The sequence below is a fragment of the Homarus americanus genome, unplaced genomic scaffold, assembly GCF_018991925.1.
Source record: "Homarus americanus isolate GMGI-L3 unplaced genomic scaffold, GMGI_Hamer_2.0 scaffold37032, whole genome shotgun sequence".
NCBI lineage: Eukaryota > Metazoa > Arthropoda > Malacostraca > Decapoda > Nephropidae > Homarus > Homarus americanus.
Window position 1 is genome coordinate 1435665 of NW_024731852.1, and position 17717 is coordinate 1453381.

Here is a 17717-nt window from a genome sequence, read left to right on the forward strand (position 1 = left end):
GTTATGGTAAGCCAGAACCCCTCAGGTGGTGGGACCCTTATTGTCTCTTCCTGGCTTATTGAACTTAAAGGCTTGTGTTAACGTTAATATTTCCATTTATTTATTTTTTATGTAAGACTTGGCTAGTATTCAAGTTCTATTAAAAAAAATCGAAATATAACCCAAGCCATTAGTTGGGAAGGAGAATCAAGTCGATAATATATGAATTAAAATATATATTTGGAGAAAACTGACTTCTAAATGAAAGTTTCTATAATAATAAGTTTTTAGTAAAGATGGAGAGCAACAGGAGAGGTAGAATCTTTCACTGCCCTGCTTCTTATTTACTGACCGTATTGTGACACCCCAAGACGGTGAGGCAGACTGGTCCGAGCTGTGCCTCTTGGTACACCCAGACCTTGAAAGCACAATGCTTTCTGTTTTTATGTTCAATTTCGGCAAAATTTACTTGGACTAACCATCTACTTAAGATCTCTCTAACGGCTACCATTTGTTAGGTTAATGACCTTTGTGGGGCGATGAAGACTTTCAAAGTGTGTCGTATTACTGAGAGGGTTGGTGGTCCTATTGAGGGCGTATAACATGTTAAGAAAACTTGCTTTTAAGGAGGTTGAGATGTTTGTAGGACACTGGGGTGATTTAGCTTCCTAGACTACTCCTTCTCAAAGGTACCTTAAGTTTTCCCTGACCTGTAGATGGTGAGACGTATCTGACAGGGTGACTTAAGTTAGAGCAGGCCAGAGGTGGCGGTAAAAATGGTGTTGAAATTGCAATGAGACGCAGGGCCGTGATGTAGGAACCTTAGAAGATCTCTTTGGGCCCCACATCCTCGCCTCCTCCCGTTCCTCGCCTCCTCCGTTCCTCACCTCGCCGCCTCCCGTTCCTCGCCTCCTCCATTTCTCACCTTTCACTGTACGCCCAAACTCATTTCTTAAAGACTGAAGGCCAGTCCTAATTCGCCTCATTACTGATCTCTTCCCCCCCCACAGTGGCAGTGGTCATTAACCCTATGTTAGGCTTGGTTGGGGCCTACATCACGCTCGCTACACAAACACTCACATCCCCGGGCCTCTTCGCCCCTCTACACCCCACCTCTCACACTCGGGTCATATTCCAATTTCTGCCCCTCCATCTCTCCTCTCTCCTACCCCTCCATTCCTAGTCCCCGTCCATCCCCCACTCAACCCTACCATGTCCTCCCGCATCCCCTACTCCATCCCTCCTCCCATCCCTCATCCCTCCTCCCCATCCCCTCCATCCCTCCTCCCCATCCTCCATCCCTCCTCCCATCCCTCCATCCTCCTCCCCATCCCCACTCCATCCCTCCTCCCATCCCCCACTCCATCCTCCCTCCCCATCCCCTCCATCCCTCCTCCCCATCCCTCCCATCCCTCCTCCCCCATCCCCTCATCCCTCCTCCCATCCCTCCCATCCCTCCTCCCCATCCCCTCCATCACTCCTCCCCCATCCCCTCCCATCCCCTCCCCTCCCATCCCCACTCCATCCCTCCTCCCCATCCCCACTCCACCCCCCACCACCTTTCCCTCTTCACTGTTAACCCTGGCCCAGATCCTTAGAGATACTGACGTCAATATTTTCATCCGTACTGAGGGAAAGAGATGGTATCTACCTTCCTGCCGTAGACCCCTGGTGTAGTTTCAGCACTATTTTGATCGCCCATCAACTTCGTCTTGTTGCACATGTGAAGGTGTGTCTGATTTGATGTGTGTTTGTGGCTCTACTTAAGGAAATTTATCTATGAATCTTTCAGCATCCGGGACTTGGATGGATGCTTTCTCACATCTCCAGTTATGGGAAATTTCACCTAGGAACTTTTGATAACGTATAGCACATGTTCCCAGCCTTCTGTGTTGCCTTAAATTTTCAGCTCTTTTTATTATAAGATATAACTTTAGAACTGACAGAAGTAGTTTAATAATGAGTGTTATAAGTGTGTGTGTGTGTGTGTGTGTGTGTGTGTGTATGTGTGTGTGTGTGTGCGTGCGTGCCTGGAGTATACAAACAGACTACATGAAGGAGTAGTGAGTGCTTGTTGCAGCTCTCTCTCCCAGGTATACGGGAGAGCAGGAGAGTGATACCAGCACCTGGGAGAAGTATGAGAGCAAAGTCAGTAAGGAATAAAGATTTTAAGAAGGTGTTGCAAGTTTTGAGTCCCCACTGAGAGAGCCGCCGCATGCATGAGAACACATTAATACGACATGGGGCTTATGGAGCACTTGGCGGCTGAGAAATTTTACATAAGAACGAGAGGAAGGCGAAGACACGGACGGATTATTCTGTACGGGTGAGTTAGTGATGACGAGGTGTGCCGATATTAATGTACTCGTGTAATGCCCGTCCAGTACAGTGAGTGTAGAGTGAAGTCTTTCGGTGTGTTTGAGGATCGACACATGAATGAGCCCGATGATTTGCTCTCTCTCTCTCACTCTCTCTCTCAGTTTGGAAGTTTACAGTACAGTTAGGTCACCTGAAACTTAGTACCGAGGAATTTACATAGTTTCTGAGGCTTAATGAGGGGATGAGTTGTGGGAGAGTGTGTTGTAGAGATGTGTGTGAGAGAGAGAGAGAGAGAGAGAGACTGACTGACTGACTGACTGACTGACTGACTGACTATCACCCATGCACCTGCTACTTCACATATGATTTTCGCGTTCGTAGGTCTATTTTCCTTGTTAACGGATTATATACCGCATTAAGACCCAATTTTCGTAAACATGTTCTCCAAAAAATATCGATCTTGGCATTAAAACATTGATCTGTCACTTAAAAACACGGATCTCGTATTAAATCAAGTTTCTCCGTGTTAAAATTAGGCCTTACTGGATTCATTAGGTCGCCAGTGTACAGTATATACAGTGTGTTCGTTGAGCCGACTACAGTTAGGGAAGCAGACCATTGTCGTCGGGCGTGTGCTAGTAATGGTGTGGTTACTGCTGCTCCCGACCCGCCGACTCCCTCCCTCGTCACACCCACATCCCTATTTACATAGTATAGATTAACTTGTTGATGCTTAAGGCACTGCTTTATCGCGACACACAGGACGGGGAGAGGTGTGTGTGTGTGCTCGCGCGAAGGACTTATTTGTGCTTGTGTGTGATGATTGTATTGCCTGGCCGTGGGGACAGGGCTGGACAGCTAATTAATTGAGTGTCGTAGACGTAGCAATGGTTTTGAATTAGATAAATTTAAAATTAGAAGGAAATGAGATTAACATTAGTTGGGGAATAGAGTTGTGGATGAGTGGAACAAGTTACCAAACATCATTATCTCCAGGTCGCTGGGAAGCTTCAAATATTGGTAGGAGAGATATACGAGTGATAAGAGCTGGGTGTAAACAGGGGTATGGGCCAATAGTCTACTGCAGTTCCCCCGCAGTCTAATGCCCTTTGTGAGAGAGAGAGAGAGAGAGAGAGAGAGATCTTAGTTTGTTGTTATAAAGTCTGATCCAACTACTTATTCTGCTACTGTTCATCCTCCTCCTCCTCATTCTTATTCATTCCCTTACCCTTCTCGCCTCTCCTCCTCATTCTCCTCCCTTTTATCATAGTTATTCTCCTCTGTTGCAACTAACCTCTGCAGTAGTTGGAGATTGCACATCACAGGGCTGCTAACGCCTCCCTCTCTCCCTCCCACTTGTTACTTTCAGGCCAGATGATCCTCCCGGCCTCCTTCAGTAATACCTGCTGACGATGTGCCCTGGAGGTGACGTGGGTGTGAACGCTCCATTAAGCCGCCAGTGTTGTGTACCGAGAATGTGCACGGGACTATGTGTGTAGGGGGGGAGGGGCGATGAAGTGTATAAATAGAAGATGATGATAAAAAAAAAGGTTATATAACTAAGGTACTTAAACTATCAATTCAGGAACGAACACGTAGCATTGGATATAGGTTAGACTAGTTTAGATTTAGGCGGGAAATAGGTAAACATTGGTGGGGAAATAAAAGTTATGGATGAATGGAACAACTTGCCAAAAGGTCATCATTAACTGAAAATTGCCGGGAAGTTCAAATATAGGTTGAACAGATATACGAGTGTTAAGGGGTGGGTGTAAACCAGGGTGTCTAGTGTGTGTGTGTGTGCTTCTTTCTCGAGTAATAATGGTTGATGGTCGGCCCAAGGGCCACCTAGGCGTGAATTTGTTTAAGGTGTAGAATCTGTCGCCAACACAACAACCACACCCTAAGTTACACGACCCAGTGTCAAGGAATAGTCCGAGAAGACCGGACAACTCGCTAACTGCACTGGCTAACGACTACCCCGGAAGACGATCCGCAAATTGATTAACATCCGGGTAGACAGAGGCGAATGGCGTAAAGAAACTTGCCCGGGGATTGAACCCGGGCCCGTTCGCTTGTGAGGCGAGCATGTTGACCATTACACACACACACACACACACACACACACTCTCTCTCTCTCTCTCTCTCTCTCTCTCTCTCTCTCTCTCTCTCTCTCTCTCTCTCTCTCTCTCTCTCTCTCTCTCTCTCTCTCATATTTATATATCATTTGCTTGGTAATATAAATGCCGACTAATTCAGGACGTCGCTCGTGTCACCCAAAACAAGGTGTTTCGTGGGATAGTTACTGTAGTTCTCTGGCTTTGTGTTTCATAAATATTTCCGATGAACCTGGTTGACATATTGAGCTAGACATAATCTTTGAAGAATTATGCACCTGTGACCTTTAACCAGCCCTGGAGAGTGACCAGAGTAGAGACAGTACCTCGATCACAGTACCTGTTGCCAGTACTGTTGTTTATATTGAGTGCTGGAAGGAAGGGGTTTCGAAATGAGGTGGTCATTTGTAAGTGGAATTAACGAACTAAATCCATAAACAATATCAATCGTATTTAAAGGTGAGTTTCATCTGTATTGTGGTTATGTTAATTAACAGAACAACGATGGGGATAAACTACCTAAACTAACTCATGTACTGGTTGCTGTTTCATGGCTAGGAGTTGATGATGATTTACCGGATGAGAAGACTATTGGAGGGCGCGTGATAGAGTGTGCAGGTGGGGTGTGGGTAGTGTCAGTGCCTGGGGGTGACGATGTTCCTCCTACGCTCTATACCTGTCATCACCAGGTGCGACACACACACACACACACACACACACACACACTCTCTCTCTCTCTCTCTCTCTCTCTCTCTCTCTCTCTCTCTCTCTCTCTCTCTCTCTCTCTCTCTCTCTCTCTCTCTCTCATATTGATACGGGTGCCAAGTGAAGAAGTGAAGTATATCCTGAGTTTTGTAATGACCTTAAGTGTACTGCTGCCTTCATTATACATTGTTAACCTTAAATGTAATAATTCCCTTTGATTCACATGGTTAAGGGCGTTGCTAGGATGAAGGGCGTTGCTGGGGTTAAAGTCTTTGGACACGTTCGGTCATCAAAGGAATAAGAATTTTTTTAGGAATAATTTTTTCCCCAGATATTAAAGAAGCGAAAATTTGACTATATACATTATTAGGGAGAAAATTTAAATAGGTGGAAATTTCGACATCGTTAGCAACTCTGTAGTATATACTGAAGTTAATTATTTAGAGAGACAGATAATTTGATAAGACTTTTCGAAGGGAAATTATAATACCTGGAATATTATATACATGAAGACTGGGTTAAAAAGGCGTTAAAAAGAGATGAGAGGTATAATTTGTGTGTTTAACGTTAAGCTGTATGGTAAGTGGGTAAGGTAGTCTGCAGGACACGTTGGTTATATCTGTTTCAGTCAACTACTAAAGTCCGTTCGTTACTACCCCGTGAACCACGAACCCCCGAGAGATTCTGACTCATGGTTCGCTTCTCCCCCGTGAACCACGAGCCCCCGAGAGATTCTGACTCATGGTTCGTCTCTACCCCCTGAACCACGAGCCCCCGAGAGATTCTGACTCATGGTTCGTCTCTACCCCCTTGAACCACGAACCCCTGAGAGATTCTGACTCATGAATCCGAAGCAGTAGACTGATGGATCATTCTGTCCTGTGAGGGTCTGAACAGTTGTGTGAGTTAGTGTCGTTTGAAGTGGTTTGTTTGACGAGTGCCGAAGATTTAACTAAGTAATTTTATGTATGTATATTTAATTAGTATACGGTAACTAAGGTTATAATGTATGAATAGCTGTGATTAACTGTATAATTATATTTTTAATTACGTAATAATTGTGGAAATAGTGATAATTTAATTAGCTATAATATTTCTGTGATTAATTATAGATATGACTAAATATAAAATTAAAACATGATTAAATTCTTTATTAAATGTAGTAATAACACGATTAATTACACAATATAAGATTAATGAGAATAATTAACCGGTGATCAATTACGTATAAACAAAAGCTATACATCAAAGCACACCTGTAGTAATTAATGTATACAGGTATGTAAATTATGCCCGACTCTTGACAGGTAATATTGGACACTTGATATGTTCATGTCTCCTGTGTTGTGGTGAGCGGCGGCGCGTCCTTCATATGGTAATAGGGGAGTTGTTTTGGTGCTGAGGAGAAGGGGGGGGGGCTTTGTGTGGGAGGGTGTAGGGGGGTGTGAGAGAGAGAGACTTCGTTTCAATCTCAGTCTTTTATTAAACACAGTAGAATTGTGAAAGTTATTGTGTATGTTCATTTGTGTGAAAGCTATAACCTTTCCAGGATTGAAATTATTTTTATCGTGTGTGTGTGTGGTTTTTTTGTAATATGTGATTCAATAAAAGGGTGCCACTGCTAAGCTCCCATGTGTTGAAAATCGCCATGAAGTCCATCCGGGGAGAATTCCTTACCCGGAGGCTGGAATCTAATCTGAAAGTTTGAGAGCAATAGCCTGCACCCTGGCCGCTATGACCTCGTTACCCTGACCCCTGACCGATCTCCACCTCAATAAAGAGATGCCCACTCATACCCACTCAAGGTGCTCGTTCTGAAAGATTGTGTGTACTATAGCTGGAGGCACAGGGCGGTGGTGACACACACACACACACACACACACACACACACACACACACACACACACCATATACTAGCTGGAATAAAGTGTGTGTGTGGGGATTAGGAGATAAAGTGTAGTCTTATAGTGTGAATGATTGAGTGAGGTGTTAGGGGGCGGAGTGTAGTGGGAGTGAATAGAAACGTGAGAGAGAGAGAGAGAGCCTGTGGGATCTCCATGGTGTAGCGTGTGCTGTCCTCATCGTCGCCGCCACATTATGGGAGAGGAAAAGTTGCTTGGTCCTATATACCCGTGAGAGAGGGTCGGGTGGCGCACACAACAACCTCTACTGCAGTGTTCCCATGGTTGTGGTAATTACGCCCCGGGTCCCCTGATGAGTCGTTAGGAGTTGGTAATCAGTTCATTTTATTTTATTTTTTTATTTTTTTAATGCTGCTTAGTTTTCTGATTGTCTTTTCTTCTATAACGCCTCGTCTTCTATAATGCCTCGTCTTCTATAATGCCTCGTCTTCTATAATGCCTCGTCTTCTATAACGCCTCGTCTTCTATAATGCCTCGTCTTCTATAATGCCTCGTCTTCTATAATGCCTCGTCTTCTATAATGCCTCGTCTTCTATAATGCCTCGTCTTCTATAATGCCTCGTCTTCTATAACGCCTCGTTCTATCGTCTCTATAACGCCTCGTCTTCTATAACGCCTCGTCTCTCTATAACGCCTCGTCCTCTCCTCGTCTTCTATAACGCCTGTCGTCTTCTATAACGCCTCGTCTTCTATAACGCCTCGTCTTCTATAACGCCTCGTCTTCTCGCTTCTATAACGCCCCGTCTTCTATAACGCCTCGCTTCTTTAATGCCTCGTCTTCTATAATGCCTCGTCTCTATAACGCCTCGTCATCTATAACGCCGCCCTATAATGCCTCGTCATCTATAACGCCTCGGTCGCTTCTATAACGCCTCGTCTGTCTTCTATAACGCCTCGTCTCTATAACTAATGCCTCGTCTTCTATAATGCCTGTTCTATAACGCCTCGTCATCTATAAATGCCTCGTCTTCTATAACGCCTCGTCCCCTATAACGCCCTCGTCTTCTTTAATCCCGTCTCTATAATGCCTCGTCTTCTATAACGCCTCGTCCTCTATAACGCCTCGTCTTCTTTAATGCCTCGCCCTATAACGCCTCGTCTTCTATAATGCCTCGTCTTCTATAACGTCTGTTTCTATAACGCCTCGGGCTTTAATGCCTCGTCTCTATAATGCCCTCGTCTCTATAACGCCTCGTCATAACGCCTCGTCTTCTATAATGCCTCGTCTTCTATAATGCCCGTCTTCTATAATGCCTCGTCTCTATAACGCCTCGTCTTCTGTAATGCCTCGTCTTCTATAACGCCTCGTCTTCTATAACGCCTCGTCTTCTATAACGCCTCGTCTTCTTTAATACTCATAACGCCTAGTCCTCTATAACGCCTCGTCTTCTTTAATGCCTTGTCTTCTATAATGCCTCGTCTTCTATAATGCCTCGTTTCTATAACCCTCGTCCCCTATAACCCTCGTCTTCTATAATGCCTTGTCCTCTATAACGCCTCGTCTTCTATGATGCCTCGTCTTCTATCTCGTCTTCTATAATGCCCTCTTCTCGTCTAACGCCTAGTCCTCTCGCCCGTCTTCTATAATGCTCGTCTTCATAATGCCTCGTCTTCATAACGCCCGTCTTCTATAATGCCTCGTCTTCTATAATGCCTCGTCTCTATAACGCCTAGTCCTCTATAACGCCTGTCTCATAATGCTGCTTCTATAATGCCCCGTCTTCTATAATAATGCTTCGTTCTTCTATAACGCCTCGTCTTCTATAATGCCTCGTCCTCTATAACGCCTCGTCTTCTATAACGCCTCGTCTTCTATAATGCCTCGTCATTTATAATGCCTCGTCTTCTATAATGCCTCGTCTTCTATAACGCCTCGTCTTCTATAACGCCTCGTCTTCTATAATGCCTCGTCTTCTATAACGCCTCGTCTTCTATAACGCCTTGTCCTTTTAAACATACAGCCGTTGAGGTGACTCCCTGCCTCCACGCTGCCAACTAATAATAAATGGACATTCACAAACAGAAGTTCCTTTACACTCCCATTCGAAACTGCACCGAGCCCAAATGAGATATTTGAGCGGAATTTATGGCTGGATGGGCAGTTCGGAGACTCGTTTCAGTGGTTCGCAGTCTGAGATGTTGTAAAGGGAATTTGGTGTATGGTTCTTTACGTGTTATGACGACGTATATCGAGACCCGGAAAGCTGTTAGTATTAGAAATTGCCAACTCGCATAATTTATCAGAAAAAATGATAATAGGGGTTCTAGATTTAGGCTTTTTTCCTTGTGATGATGATGATGATGATGATAATGAAATGATGATTGATAATGATGAAGATGAGGATGTGATAAGTCTGGTTTACCGGGGTTTAGATTATGTCCGGGTTACACACACACACACACACACACACACTCATGCTGGCTCGGTTGAGTGTGTTAGGCCTGAAGCATGGCAGCGTCTCCTAGCACTGGCTGGCGATAACCAACGCTGAGACTTGCCACTTTCACACCCGGTGCCTCACTCTCGCGCGCGTGTGTCCTTTATCCCCTCACATCACTACTTCCTCTTACTTCCTTCCTGACTCCCCACACATTTCCCCCACACACACATATATTCCCCACACCCACACCCTCGTCCACATCCCCACACCCCCCATACATCCCCACATACATCCCCACCCCCATATACACCCCCACACCCCACACACCCACGTCCACACACCCCCACACACGTCCACACACCCCACACACGTCCACACCCCACACCCACACACGTCCCACACCCCACACACGTCCACACCCCCACACGTCCACACCCCACACCCCACGTCCACACCCCCACACGTCCACACCCCCACACACGTCCACACCCACACACGTCCACCCCCACACACACGTCCACACACGTCCACACCCCCACACACGTCCACATCCCCACACGTCCACACACACGTCCACACCCCACACACGTCCACACCCCCCACACACGTCCACACCCCACACACGTCCACACCCCCCACACACACGTCCACACCCCCACACACGTCCACACCCTAAACACAAACAACAACAACAATAATAATAATAATAATCGACAGTTTATTAACAATTGTAACAACCATAAGGCGCAGATACATAAATGACAGAGGTGGTGCTGTAAATATATGGTACAGTATATCATGACAAGGGAGAGGGTCATTTACCTGAAGACGAGAAAGTTTCAGGTATAGAATAGAATAAATCTGTCTGTCTGTCTGTCACTGTATTAACTTATGGTGAAGACGTCGAGTGAGGTTAAGGGTGTGTATAAATTTCGTGGAGTTGAGAGTTAAGATTACAGGGCCTGGCTGGGTTAGGATTTAGTGGGGGTCGACGCGGGTAAGGCTAAAATAAGGTTTAGTTGGTAGGATTTAGAGTGAAAACTTAGGGAGTAGGTGAGGGTAAGGGTAGGGTGAGGGTGCAGGGTGAGTGGCAGGGTGTGAGGTGAGGGCAGGGTGAGGGCAGGCAGGGTGGCAGGGTGGCAGGTGAGGGTGAGGGGTGTGGAAGGGTGAGGGTGAGGGGCAGTGGTGGGGGTGGGGTGGTCAGGAAGTAGGGTTGAGGGTAAGGGAGGCTAGGTAAGGGATAGCAGGTGAGGGCGAGTTGGGGCTGAGGGACTGGCGGGGCGGGTCGGGGCGGGGCAAGGGTGGGGAGGGATGTGGAGTATCATTGATCCCTGAGATGCTGTGCTGAGGTGGGCGGTGCTCACTCTCCTCCACCCACTCCTACAAGAGCCTCCTGCCCTGGGTCAACCAAACCTAGGTGAAGGTCAAGCCAGAGTTAGGATGTCTTTCATTTTTCGACGGCGTTTGGGTCATTAATTCTGGGTCATTCATCATCATCATCCAAATGGTCAACTATCATTATCCATCTAAAAAAAATCTACGGCCATTGGTTGAAAGGGATTAGTGACCTTGACGATGGACCAATCACAACCCGCCATTAAGAAGCTTTCATGGGTACTCCAGCTCAATAATCTAAGCTGGAAGTTTTGAAGGCGATAGATGGAAAGCGTTCATGAGGTACAACTCCATTGCACCACAATGTCACTATAAATCCCGGTGGGCCAGGCGGTAGGTGAGCCCCGCGTCAGGAGTTGTGTTAAGTTAGTCCATGGACCACCTTCGTTACGTGGGAGGGGAGTGTGGTGTAGGGGGGGGGGGCATTGTGGTGCTGAGATTTGCCACACACACACACCTTCCCTCCAAGAATGTTCTCACCTACCTGCATCATCGTGATATATGCCTCAGAAATATGTCCTACTCATTAATCTCATTTGTTTTCTGTAATTCTTGGGTGTCATCTTCATTTGTCAAGTAAACTCACTTACGGGAAATTACCAAACCATTTACCTGATAACTGAGACAACGCAAGAGACAGGAAGTATTGTTATCATCTGGAGAATGTAAGAGTAAAAGGGAGGAGGAATTTAAGGGGAGTGGGTCTTTAAATTTTAGGGTGTAGGTCTTTAAATTTTAGGGAGCGAGTTTAAATTTTAGGGAGTGGGTCTTTAGATTTTAGGGAATGTCTTTAAATTTTAGGGAGCTGGTCTTTAAATTTTAGGGAGTGGGTGTTTAAATTTTGGGGAGTGGGTGTTTAAATTTTGGGGAGTGGGTGTTTAAAGTAGAATAAGTTAAAGGATAAGGTAAGAAGGAATCGATGTTATAAGCTATAAGATAAAATAGCTTATCACGAGGCCAAAGAAAAACAAGAAACAGGTCTATGGTTTGTGTCGTGCATCAGTGTATTGTGGTTAGTTTTACTGCTAGACTTTCTGTGGTAAGGCTTTCTCTTCCTCCTCCTCTTCTTGTTCTTCTTCTTGTTCTTCTTCTACCTCCTCTTCTTCCTCCTGTCCTGTGGGTATCAGTATTGTTGCCTCGTCTTCCGTGTCACAAGAGCTGATCGTTGTCACAAGATGGTTAACATTGTGTCGTACGAGATGTTGATGATTTAGTGTTCAATCACATGTATTTCTAGCTCTGTTTTCGTCACAAGAAATTGTAGCTGTGAGTGTGAGAGTGCGCGCTCTCTCGTCTGCCTGGGGTATGCACACGGACCGGCGGTGCATGCTACCCCCTGCCGCGCCAGGTGGAAGGCTCCCAATACACGCACCTGTGCTGCCAGCCTCACCTCTCTCACACTAATATTGAAATATAATACCTTAGTCTTGCTCGCCTGTCTGTGGCCTTGTTCCACTCTCGTTGAGGCTATTGTGGGCGGTGCTGCTGTTGTAGCCTTACTTTTGCGGCTGTTGTTGGCATAGTTGCTTTTGTTGCCGTTGTTGTCGTGGCTGTTGCTGTGCACCTGGTGTGTGTAGTGTTCGCTCCCACAGGTGCACTAATTTCCTAACTACTTGGCCACATTACCATTGCACATACATACGCGACCTCATGTACTACTGTGTTGGCGAGCGTGTTGTGCGTGCTGTCGAGGCGGGGAAATAAGCACACGACAGTGGAGAAGGACTAGAATGATGGGCGGAGAAAATATGTTGCGATGCTTGGGGAAGAGTGCAAGGGGAGGGGAGGGATTACGGCGAGTGTTGAGGTAGGAGTCTCAGGGAGGCTCTGAATAAGATAGGGATCAAAGGGTCCAGTGGCTCGCTTATTGCACGTCATTACGCTGATGGGTCAGACCACACCTACGCTAATTACTGCAACTAATTTAGAAACATCTTGAGACAAACTAAACGTGAAAATATAATTATTGAGATATGATAAAGGAAATATTTTTAACTGGCCCATAGATCAATTTATTGGACTGACCGGTTTGGGTAGCGGTGGGTTCAATTATGATAAAGTTTTTCCCCGTAGAGGATGTTCGAAGGGCTGATTTAGACTGACCTGTGAGTGTGCTAGTGTAGTGGATACGTGTGTAGGAGACATCTAGAGCCACCGTATACACACACACACACACACACACACACACACACACACACACACACACACGGGAACAAGATCTGAGTCGCTTCCATCACGAACAAAACAAGCAAGAGAGGCGGCTTGAGATGAGTGTTTATTTCACTGTTTTATGAATTTCAAAATTGTTAAACTTTGACTTCGTTTTGTGGCATTTTTTCCCTCTCGTCGACTCGCCTGAAGCGCCTCGTGTTCTCTCTCTATGTGTATCAGGGAGGAGCGTTGGAGTAAGCTGGTCGTTCTTTGCCTGTACCTCTCCTCCCTCCCTCCCTCCCTCCCAGTATCTTTCTTCCCTCCCTCCCGGTACCTCTCTTCCCTCCCTGCCGGTATCTCTCCTCCCTACCTCCCTCTCTGTAGCTCTCCTCCCTCCCTTCCTCCCAGTACGTGCACTAAAAGAAAATTTGTTTCTCTGTCTCAACGTGACTGTGGTATTTTTCAGCGTTCTGGTCACTAGAGAGGTCAGGAAAGGTCACACATGACTCGATTGTACTTTAGAGAGAGAGAGAGAGAGAGAGAGAGAGAGAGAGAGAGAGAGAGAGAGAGAGAGAGAGAGCGCACTGGTCGTTTATTTGGTCGGTGGCTGGGGCTGACCTGGGCCTCAGAGGGTAACAGCTGTCGTGGAAAGAATTGGATCAGCAAAACCTGACCTCGCCTTGCCTTGTCTTACCTAACCCAACCTGTCTTTCTGATCTTAACCCAACTTTAAAAAAAATAAGTTCGACTAGAGGGAATTTGAAGGGAATAGGGATGGCATAGTGTATTTTTATGGGGATTAGAAGGAGGAAGGGGATTGGTCGATCGTGGTTTGATTGTGATTGGAAGCCTCACAGCTTCCCCGTAGACACATTAATCTACAATGATTACAAGAAAAACTTTCCATGAAAACCTCCAACTCTAATTAAAACTTTCTCCAAAAATTTCTCCCTGACAAACCGCAGAAGATTTTGTGATTTATCGAACAAGGAGGAGTGTGGTATTGTTTTGTGGCTCTAGCCGTGAGAGAGAGAGAGAGAGAGAGAGAGAGAGAGAGAGAGAGAGAGAGAGAGAGAGAGAGTTATGGGAGAATAAGAGTCTGGTGACCAGCTGGGAGACTTAGGGTACTGTGACCAGATGGGAGGTGGAGGAGGAAGGTGGTGCCAGCTAGGAGGTAATGTGACGCACCTGCACCTGTGTCCTGCCTGCCAGTGGTGGCGTTGTTATTTAAGGTGGCTGGCTAGGGGTGACAGTAGGGTGTGGCGGCGGTGGTAGTGCTGTAGTGTCGTGTGTGACAGTTAATCACCAGTTAGACTGTGACTGTTTGCTCCGGAGTCTTACTGCATGACGAAGCATCTTGAGTTTTAAGCTAAATATTTGTTGTTTTTAGATCAAGCAGCTCCTCAGTGTATCCCGGCCACGACCTAACCGAACTTAACCCTTAGGATATGGGCTAGGTATTGGGTCCTTTAGGCTTGATCCTCAATCCAACTGGGGTCTAATAAGATTGGGTCCCATTTGTATTGGATGGGTTATATTAGTTTGTTACTCAGTAAGACTGGGGCCCATTTGACCAATCGTTCTCTGTAGTAGTAAATTATCTGTTAACTTTATAAAAGGAATTACCAATGCTATTCATTTACTGGGCAGAGTTTGGTCACCGTGTGTGGGGTGCCTCTGTCAGATTTGTCCCCATCGAGGCGGCCGTTGTTGTGCAGTGATTCACACTTTAAAATTGGGAACAATAAAATTCATTTGATTTTGGATGAGTTTTAGTATAATTTTAACAACATTTTCATCGCCATCTGTGTGTTTCACCCAAAGGGAGTTTTTTGTAGGTGTATTTTCACGTCTCCAAATAAGGGGAAGATTTACCGTTAGGAATCCTTTTTAAGAATCTGAGACTTGTCCCGAACTGCAAAATGCACAACTGTCTTCCCAAATTATAAAACAATAATAAATAAATAGAAAATCAAGTATGTATAGATTAACAGAAAAATTGCGGGGAGTTAAGAGAGTGTAGGAAGTTTTTAAGGGCCGGGACCTTGGGTGGGTGTGTTTACTGCTGGGGGCTGACAAAAACACCTTTAAAGTGTTGACAAAACGCCGGAAGTTGTGGGGTAAACTTTTATAACTTTGGAGACACGAGAAACGCCGCTGGTGACAAGTATTGGGAAATAATGAGGCGTAGAAGGTAAAGCAATGTAAAGTGAGGAGTATACCTTGTAGGTGTGTGTGAATAATGATGTGGAGTATGTCAGGTAATGTAAACAATGAGTGTACAGTATATGTATGGACAGGTGAGGGAGGAGCTGTAAACAAAGGGTTAGACGTGTATCGACAGGTGAGAGAGGAACTATCCCCCCCAGTCAGCCGTCTATATCTGAGCCTGGGTTAAATATAGAGCCGTGTTTTATAGAGCAAGTTGTGGTCTCGAATAGCCACTGGGCCCCTCGTCACTAGGGCACGAGGGGAGGTTACTCGTGTATGCACCGCAGCAAGACGCTTGCCACGTGTAGCCTGTCGTCCTGCACATGGGAAGGGGAGAGGAGGGGAGACAACAGTCGTGGGAAGGAGAGAGATGCAGTTGTCATGGGAACGAAGGAAGGAGATGCAGGTGTCGTGGGAGAGAAGATGATGGAAGGGAGATGCAGTTGTCATGGGAAGGAGGGCGGTTTGACAGTCACGTGGGAGGGAGGGGGGAGAAGTGACAGTCATGTGGGAAGGAGGGAGGGAGAGAAGGGATCAGACTGCGGCACTATGAAGACTCTTAGACTTCATTCCCGAGTAGTTCACAGCTGTTAGGAGATGCGGGTTGCCTTCTACCCTCCTCCTCCCCCTCCCAGTCTTCTTCCACATTCACGTTTGCTTCCCCCTCTCTCCCTATTATTTTCGTCTCTGTCCCTTTGGTTTTCGTCTTCTCCTTTCTTCCACTTTACTTTTCCTCATTTTCATTATCTCTGCCTCTTCCCATCTCATTTATCAATGTTTCTTCTCTTGTTCCTTCTTTGCCTCCGTCTTTCCTTCCCTCCGTTTTCCATTTCTCCGTCTCTTTCCCTTTCATTATCCATCTCTCTACCCTCTCGTCTTCTCCCTTTTCATTATCTCTCTCTCTCTCTCTCTCTCTCTCTCTCTCTCTCTCTCTCTCTCTCTCTCTCTCTTATCTTCCCCTTCCTGTCAGTAAGTATATTTCTTCCTCTCCTCTCCTCTCCTCTCCTCTCCTCTCCTCTCCTCTCCTCCATCATCATATTCTTCCCATTCTCTCGTGTTCCTGAGTGAGTGGTGTCCAGTTTTGCGTAACGCTTCACCCTTAGATAAGCAAATATTAGTTTACACTGCTATGACTGTTGAGGATAATCTTACCTAGTTTGCATGACAGAGACTGAATAGGGAAATCATACTCAGTTTAAAGCGGCAGTGACTACTAAGGAAAGTCGTTGTACCCAGTTATGGAAAATCTTACCCAGTTTGCATGACAGGGTGAGGGAAGTCGGCTCTTATTACCGGTGAGAGGTTGTGTCGTTTATACATTTGGAGTTAGGCCGCCGCTGCCTCCTCCTCCTCCTTCACTCTACCTCAGCGAGAGAACATGACTCCTATACCTTCCCGGTGAATTCGAGATTGTTATTACTTTAACGTAATTTAATGAGCTCTTGTCCTGTTAATTGAAGGTAAAGTTGTCGATAGTGTTATAATTGTATTCTGTATTTTGTATCGATATGACCGTCAAGAAACAGCGGCAACTTCTTGTTAATGAAAGAAGCTGAGGGAGGGTAGCACACTGGCTCTCTTTTGACCAGACTGGCACCAATACGCAGAGTACATTAAGAGGCACTGAAGGGGAGCACTCTAGGACCAGTATGAACACCAAGGTTTGACCACACTGGGAGACACTGTGGCCTACACTGGGTGATATTGTGGTCCACACTTGGGGATCAGGAGATAGCTTGGGACACCTAGGAGACCGCAGATGAATTTGTCATCCTCAGCGAGTGGCAGACGGCTCCAGGTAGATTATTTATGTCAACACTACACTCACGAAGTCACTGGGGCAGACGTGGCGTTGTGAGGAGAGGTGAGGACAATGGTAGAGGTGAATTAATGAAGAGGGTATGTGTTGGGTGAGGAGGCTGAATGTGGAGGTTATGAGAGGACGGTGTGAGGTGAGGAGTGTGTTGTGAGGGTGGGGAAGGCTTAAGGAGAGGTGAGGATTAAGGTGGAGATGAGTTAATTAGCAAGTTGTCTGTGGTGTGAAGGGAGGGGTGGGTGAACACAGCGGCAGCCCAGAGGGAAGGTGTGTGGTGTCGGATGTCCCCTACTACTCTGTGTGTGCCAGTGGTGTGTAGGGGGTGTGTGTGTGTGTGTGTGAGAGAGAGAGAGAGAGATAAATAAAATACCCCGTCCAGCTTTAATAACCCTGCCCTACCACTTTATATCCCTCCCCATGCTTCAGGTAGAAAGTTTCACCACCACCACCAACGCCTTTGTCAGAGTTGGTCAGGTATCGCCACGCACCGCTATACTGCTTCACACTCCACCATGAAAGAACATAAGAACATAAGAATGGAGGAAACTGCAGCGGGCCTATTGGCCCATACTGGGCAGTCCCATTTACACCCAACCCCTAGGTTTAATATGATTCAGCGGCCCCGTTATTGATTGTTGTTCTTGAGTACACTGCACTACACACTTCCAATATTGACTTGCTGCAGTATTACCGAACATCAAATTTAACATAAAATTGAGTT

The 17717-nt window shown here is 46.1% G+C and overlaps 1 protein-coding gene across 1 annotated transcript in view; it reads left to right on the forward strand.

Annotated features, from left to right (window-relative positions):
- Positions 1-17717, forward strand: part of LOC121867918 (triple functional domain protein-like) — a gene marked incomplete at its 5' end in the record, with an annotated part of 297912 nt that overhangs the window by 45669 nt on the left and 234526 nt on the right.